Source organism: Rhinoraja longicauda, chromosome 11 (assembly GCF_053455715.1).
Source record: "Rhinoraja longicauda isolate Sanriku21f chromosome 11, sRhiLon1.1, whole genome shotgun sequence".
NCBI classification, from domain to species: Eukaryota; Metazoa; Chordata; class Chondrichthyes; order Rajiformes; family Arhynchobatidae; genus Rhinoraja; species Rhinoraja longicauda.
In genome coordinates, this window is record NC_135963.1 from 22,962,144 (window position 1) to 22,969,566 (window position 7,423).

The window sequence follows — 7,423 nt, forward strand, 5'->3', positions numbered from 1 at the left end:
ATTCCTTTAAAATCCAGAAGTCTAATATTCTGTGTTTTGAATGCTAAAGTCCCAACTCTTATTTTTTGGTCAAAATAAATTCTAATTTTATTCTGAATAAAATTATTCCTGCAGCTAACCAGTCAAGCTGTAAGAATTTTGAATGTTTTGATGACAGCATATGGTAATTCTGCCATGCTTGGAACCAGCCGGGTGAATCTTTGTTACACTGCCTCTATGGCACATCCACCCTTTCTGAAGTAAGGAGACTAAAACTATACAATACTCCAGGTGCAGTCTCCCAAAAGTCATATGTAATTGCACCAAGAACGTCTTGCTTCTGTTTGAATCCTCTTGTGAAAATAAAGCTAACGTCATTTGCCCTCTTTATTATGTGCTGCACCTACATGTTGACCTTCAGCAATTTGTGTACAAGGAGAGCCACATCCCTATTTAACATTAGCACTACCCAACCTCTCATCTTTCAATGTTTCCATTTTGTGCATATATCCCTAAAGCCTCGGTATTCTGCTATGTACGGTACATCCCATCCATATAACCATATAACCATATAACCATATAACAATTACAGCACGGAAACAGGCCCATTCGGCCCTACCAGTCCACGCCGACCACTTTCTCTGACCTAGTCTCATCTACCTGCTCTCAGACCATAACCCTCCAATCCCCTCCTATCCATATACCTATCCAATTTACTCTTAAATAATAAAATCGAGCCTGCCACCACCACTTCCACCGGAAGCTCATTCCACACAGCCACCACCCTCTGAGTAAAGAAGTTACCCCTCATGTTACCCCTAAACTTTTGTCCCTTAATTCTTGTTGGAATCTTCCCCACTCTCAAAGGGAAAAGCCTACCCACGTCAACTCTGTCCGTCCCTCTTAAAGTCCCAGTTTAGTATTGTCAGCAAACTTGGAAATCTGACATTTGTTCCTTTCAGCTCAATCATTGATGCAGACCGTGAATAGATGGGGCCCATGGATTTTTTGACTTCTCTGCAAATTGTGGCAAGGAGCTTTAATCAGGAACTTTAAGCAGGAACTTGATGCCTCGGGTAAGAACAATACCATTAAAGTTAACAAGAAAACAAATCTATTTCTTATTTTATTCCAACCAAATTTCACTGATGTCATATTCTGCAATTCTTTATCTTATATGAATGAAATGTTTTTTTTGGATTAAAACTGAACTATTGGTTTTGACACCACTACCTTGGATTGCAATTCTCTGCATTTGCACTAGATGGCACTGTTATATAACAATTTTCATGCAAAGTTCATGGAGTGTTTCCAAGGCACGAAATAAATGGACATGTGTTGTGACCTGGAAAACTAGTAAAGTTCGCCATGTGACTGAAGATGATCTAAATCTTAATCACAGAACTTCTATGAGCACAGAACTGTGTGGTTTGGTCGGATTATAGACCAGGCTCTCGGAAGCATTCTAGACAATGCTTATTGTGAAATTGTGGCCAACTCTGTTTTGTTTTCTCCTTTTTGATCCCATCAAACTTAACAAACACAAGATATATTTCTGAAGAAATGCTCTTCTTGGAGTTAGAACAAACCCTCATCAGTTTTCCACTGTTTGGAAATTTCCTTTCACCAAACATATTGCTGCTTTCTAATGCTTAGATGTATTCACTCAGTAGATATTGTTTAATATTAGTAATATAGAAACCCTTTAACATTTCTCTAATTATTTTACCACTTAATAAAAATCTATGCCCTCTGACCACTGTTAAGGGAACCAGACCCCCCCCCCCCCCAATCCATTATGTATAGGCTCTCAACATTTTATATTGATCCACCTTTGTTTCATGGAAAAAATACAGTTCTCTAGTTTTGGCAACTTCCTTGTAAGTATTTTCTTCACGCTACCTAATGCCATTCCTGTAAGGCAGTGATTGAATAATAGTCTAACTATGGTCTAACTACAATTAGACTAGCATTCCCCCCCAAAAATCTTTGTTTTGTCTTCTGTTCCCAGGTTGCAGGCTACAGATATTTTCCTCTTATCAAATGAAAACTTTGCATGGAAATGTAAGGCATCTGTGTATGGTGGAAAAAAAACAAGGGACCTAGCAATATGAACAAGTAACAAACTACCCATTGACCATATCCCTTTGTAGTGGCATAGCATTATAGCTAGCAGTTATTGCCTTACAGCTCTAGTGACTGGTTTAATCCTGACCTGTAATGCTATCTGAGTGGAGTTTGCAAGTATTCCCTGTGCTCCAGTTTCCTTTCACATCCCAAAGATATATGGTTTGGTAAAAATTAATTAGCCATTGCAACATGTCCCTCTTGTGAGATGGGTGGTACTATTTGGAAGAGTTGATGAGAATGTGGAAAAATTCAAATGGAATTAGTTTATATGGTTCCTTAATTTACAGTACAGCCAAAGAGTCCATTTTAGTGCTGTATGACCTATGATTGCATATTGCATCTTGCTGACTCTATGATTAGTCCATGCTGTTCTAACTGATGATTAATATTGTTCGCCAGAAATTTGCCCTCCAACAAGGCCTGCAATTATTGTCTCTTTTATCCTTTTAAAACATCAGTAAATGGGTGACAGTCTTCAAGTATTCTGTGGTTATGTTTGTGGCCAGAAATGATTGGATGACAAAAGCCAGAGACTGTTACTTCCTTTCCTTCTCTCAACAATTAAGGCTAGATTTTCTTCAAGCAATTTGCATGCAACTGCTGAATCCTTTAATAATCTTGTCCACACATGCACAATTAAACATGGCAAACCAGATATTGTTCAATGACGCATCTTTCTTGGACGTGTTGGGCTACTGCAGTCTTTGAAAAGGTAATTGATGCAATCAGTGACTTTAATTTCGAGTTGAGAGATACAGTGTGGAAACAGGCCCTTCAGCCCACTGAGTCCATGCTGACCAGTGACCACTCCCTACACCAGCAGCCAATTAACCTACAAACCTGTACATCTTTGGAATGTGGGATGAAATCGGAGAACCCGGAGAAAATCCACGTGGTCACGGGGAGAATGTACAAACTCCGTACAAACAACACTCATAGTCAGGATTGAACCTGGATCTCTGGCACTGTAAGGCAGCACCTCTACCACTGTGCCGCCCAGTGATTTGAATAAAAAAAAATCATGAAAATATTCGGTCTTATTGAGCAATGTGCAACTAAGTTTTTAACAGCATGCCAGACTTTGAACATAGCTGAAAAGCTAATTTATGAACATGGAATTATCAACCCCTCAACGGAACACTTAAAAGCACAATTTAAAAAAATAAACATACTGAACAAATCATTGTATTTATGGGATTTCAGTTTCTGCCTTATTCTTTGTTTTATTTTTGGCAAACCACCTAAGAAGTGAATATTGGTTCATGCTTTTTATTTCCTGCATGCCTGTCTGGACACAATTGACATCTTGTATCTGGTCCAAGGTTCAAATCCGTGGCACGACAGGATGGTTCATATACCAGAGCCCATGACATTGTGCAAGGTAAGCCTTTTCTGAGTACATAGTACACAGCACCCTTCACCACTGACTGCAAAATCCACATGATAAATTGCAACTTTGCACCAAAAATGTCTATCCAATAGATCTGAACTTATCTCCTCATACCTCGACTCTATCTTGTATCCTCTTGTTCGTCCCCTTCCCACTACATCTGGGACACCCCACATGCTCTGCACCAATTCCTCAACTTCCCCAGCCATATCCTCCTTAACGTTACCATGGACATGTACACTTCCATCCATCATCAGGAAGGTTCTTGAGTTCTCCACTTCACTCTTAGAACTAGGATCCAACCAGTTCCCTTCTACAATTTCCTCTGCCTGGCAAAACATGTTTACATCCTTAACAATTTCACAATTGATCCCTCACATTTCCTACACATTAAAGCTGTAGCAGTGGACACTAGCGAGCCTGCTCTGCCACCATTCCCCAACTGTTTCGCTGATGCTATTCCCCAATCCCCCTTTCTCTGCTTCATTGACAACTGCATTGGATCTGGCTTCTGCACCAATTAACATAATCAGTTTTATCAACTTTGAAACTATTTGCATCCTACCCTCAAATGTATTAATAATAATAAGTACTTTGTTCGTCCCACAACGGGGACATTTGCAGGGTTACAGCAGCAAAGTGGATAGCAAAAATAAATAAGCATGCATTAAAAAATTAAAAATAGTGGTAATTATCTTTATTTACTGGTCTGCTGGGAGCAGTGCTGATTGTGCAGTCTGACGGCAGCAGGAAGGAAGGAAGGACCTTTGATATCTCTCCTTCACACACTTGGGGTGAAGAAGTTTGTCACTGAAGGAGCTGCTCAGTGCAGTGACAGTGTCCTGCATGGGGTGGGAGGAGTCGTCCAGCAGTGATGATAGCTTTGCCATCATCCTCCTCTCTCCCATCGCCTGCACTGAGTCGAGGGGGCAACTCAAGACAGAGCTGGCCTTCTTGATCAGTTTATCTAGTTTTTTTCCTGTCAGCAGTTGAGATGCTGCTGCTCCAGCAGACCACTCCATAGAAAATGGCTGATGCCACCACAGTGTTGAAGAAGGTCCTCAGGGGTGCCCCCTGCACTCCAAAGGACCGGAGTCTCCTCAGCAGGTACAGTCTGCTCTGGCCTTTCTTATACAGTACATTACTATTATCAGTCCAGTCCAGTTTATTGTTCAGGTAAACACCCAGGTACTTATAAGAATCCACTCTCTCAATGTCCATTCCCTGGATGTTCACCGGTGTCGAGGGGGCGTGGCTGCGCCTGGGGAAGTCCACCACCATCTCCCTGGTTTTCCCCGCGTTGATCTGGAGGCGGTTCCGCTGGCGTCAGTCCACAAAGTCCTGGGTCAATTCTCTGTACTCCCTGTCATCGTCAGCTGTGATGAGGCCGACGATGGCAGAATCGTTAGAGAACTTTTGCAGATAACAGTTGGCTGAGCTGTGCATGAAGGATCATTTCCAACACCTTTTTAGATCTCTCTGTCACCAACACAGGAGACAGATTATCCACTGATATCTACTACAAACTCACTGACTCCCACATCTACCTACACCACACCTCATCCCACCCTCTCTTGTAAGGACGCCATCCCTTTCTCTCCGTGTCTTTGTCTCCACAGCATCTGTTCTCTTGTTGAGGCTTTTCACCAGGATATCTGAGATGTCCTCTTTTTTTAAAGGAAACGTGGCTTCGCCTGCACTGTGGGTGACCAAGCCCTCATCCATATCTCCTATACATCCTACATTTATGATCTCACCTCATCTCCCCACAGTCAGCATAAGAGTAGAGTTCCCTGGGTTCTCACCTCTCACCCCACCAACCTCCGCATCAACAATCATTCGTTGACATTTTCACCAACTACAACATGATGCCACCACAAATCACAACATCCCCCTCCCCCCCACACTTTTCTACTTTCCACTGAAACCACTCTCTTGATGACTCCATGATTTGTCCATCCCTCCCCCACCCAGGTACTTTCCCTTGCAACGGTACGAGGTGTAACACCAGTTCCAACACCTACTCCCTCTCCTCCATCCAGGAACCTAAACACCCAGCAGTCCAGATGAAAGGTCTCGACCTGAAATGTTGACTGCTCACTTCCCACTACAGATGCTGACTGACCCACTGAGTCTCTCCAGCTGCTCTCCTTTCCCCCCCCTAGGTAATATTCCTGTGTAAGTGCACCATGGAGGCTGTGATTCTATATCACGAGTATAAATCCTTTCAAGGCTGTTTTTTGACACTCACCACCATCTGTTCTTGTTTTTTATCACGAGGCTAAAGTGTCAGTTTTGTCAATGTGTTTTATTTCAGCTTGTTCACATACTATTAACTTTTTTAAAATGCAGCAATTCAACTGCCCTCCTGTGAAATGGCACCTTTTTAAAAGAATAACATAAATATGTACGATGAATCTATATTTACTACAAATTTGCCTGCCGCTATTTTGCATTTTAAGAGCCTCCTGGTGCACAATGACAAACCACTGCAGCGTTAGAAACAAGGTCTGGGATTTCTGCAGCCTTTTACCTCAGGAAAGAAGGAAGCACACTTCCAAAACATAACGTGCAATCTTTCAACTGTTCATTGTAGCTGGCAGATCCCAAAGGCTGGGATTATATCAGGCCTGGAATGATAGCTCCAAAGAGCTCTGTTGTAAATTTTCATCGTAAAGGGAAGAAAAAACACCTTTTCCAGAATTCAATTCTATTATTTCAAGTACGACATGTAAAACTTTGGTATCTTATCCTTTTTATGTAGGTGTAGTATACGGCATGACATGATGGTTGTTGAGTACAGATGAACATTATTGGGTAAACTGTACCAAATATGCTGCAGTATATAGTGGGCTGAGTCCTGCAATGGACAGAGGAGGGATGCTTCAGTGGTGAGGAATGGTGTATGTGGGTGGCATGTGGCCATCTGATCACAAAGCTGAGAAGTCCTGTCTCTTAGGAGGATTCAACTTTATTTTGTGCACCTCATTTTATTTTTTTTCAACAGTTCCCTGCCCAAAAGACAGGCTTATTGTCAAGTCAAGCAAGCACCGTTTTGGAAGAGGCCATAGATGCTAGAGCTCATGGAGTGCCTACGGGTGTACAGTGAGGGGTGGGGAAAGGATAAATCATTGTGGGATTTGCTAATGCTCAATGTAGCTGGCAGTCCAGGCCTGATAATGATCCCAAGCTTTGGGATCCAGGGTGGGGTCCAATGATGGGGCGTTGACCAGTTGCAGAGAAGACACTACATGTGAAAGGAACAAGAACACCCATTCCTCCACAACCATAAGCAGGCCTCTCATGCCAATTACCTTTCCCCAAAGGTTGTCCCAAGGCTTGGGAACCCACGCAGTCAGGATTAAATATTTTAAAACCTAAGTTTTCAAATTTGATATTATGTTTAAAACCCCTTAGATCCTACATTGCAGGCAAATGGTTAGCATTCCTTTGTGTGAATCAATGTTGAATTTTCCATTGGTAATATTTTGGGTAAATTAAGTCACTTAATCCACAGTTAAAGTCAAGCCTTTTGGACCAATAGTTAAATTTGTGTTATAATCAATAGCAAATGATGATTTTTTTAAAATTGTCATAGTATGAATCCAGGAGCAGAATGTAATTTGCATTAGTTAACATGCACAAGATGGCAGTGTGCAGAGTGGAGTGCCAGTTTATCCAGGTGTTTTTCCCCATAAAAACATGCTTTCAAGCAGAATAAATCACCTTGTTTTCCTTCCTCTGGCACAGGGAGTAATTTCATTAATCCTGAGCACCAGCTCAATGTAATTTGCACCCAATTGGAATCATGACTGCTGCTTCTCGACGTGTGAGGAACTTATTACTCACATCCACTAGCTTTAAAAACTAGCAGTTTGAGATAGAAAGGGAAAAAAAAGAAACAAATTGAAATAGGAAGTTCAG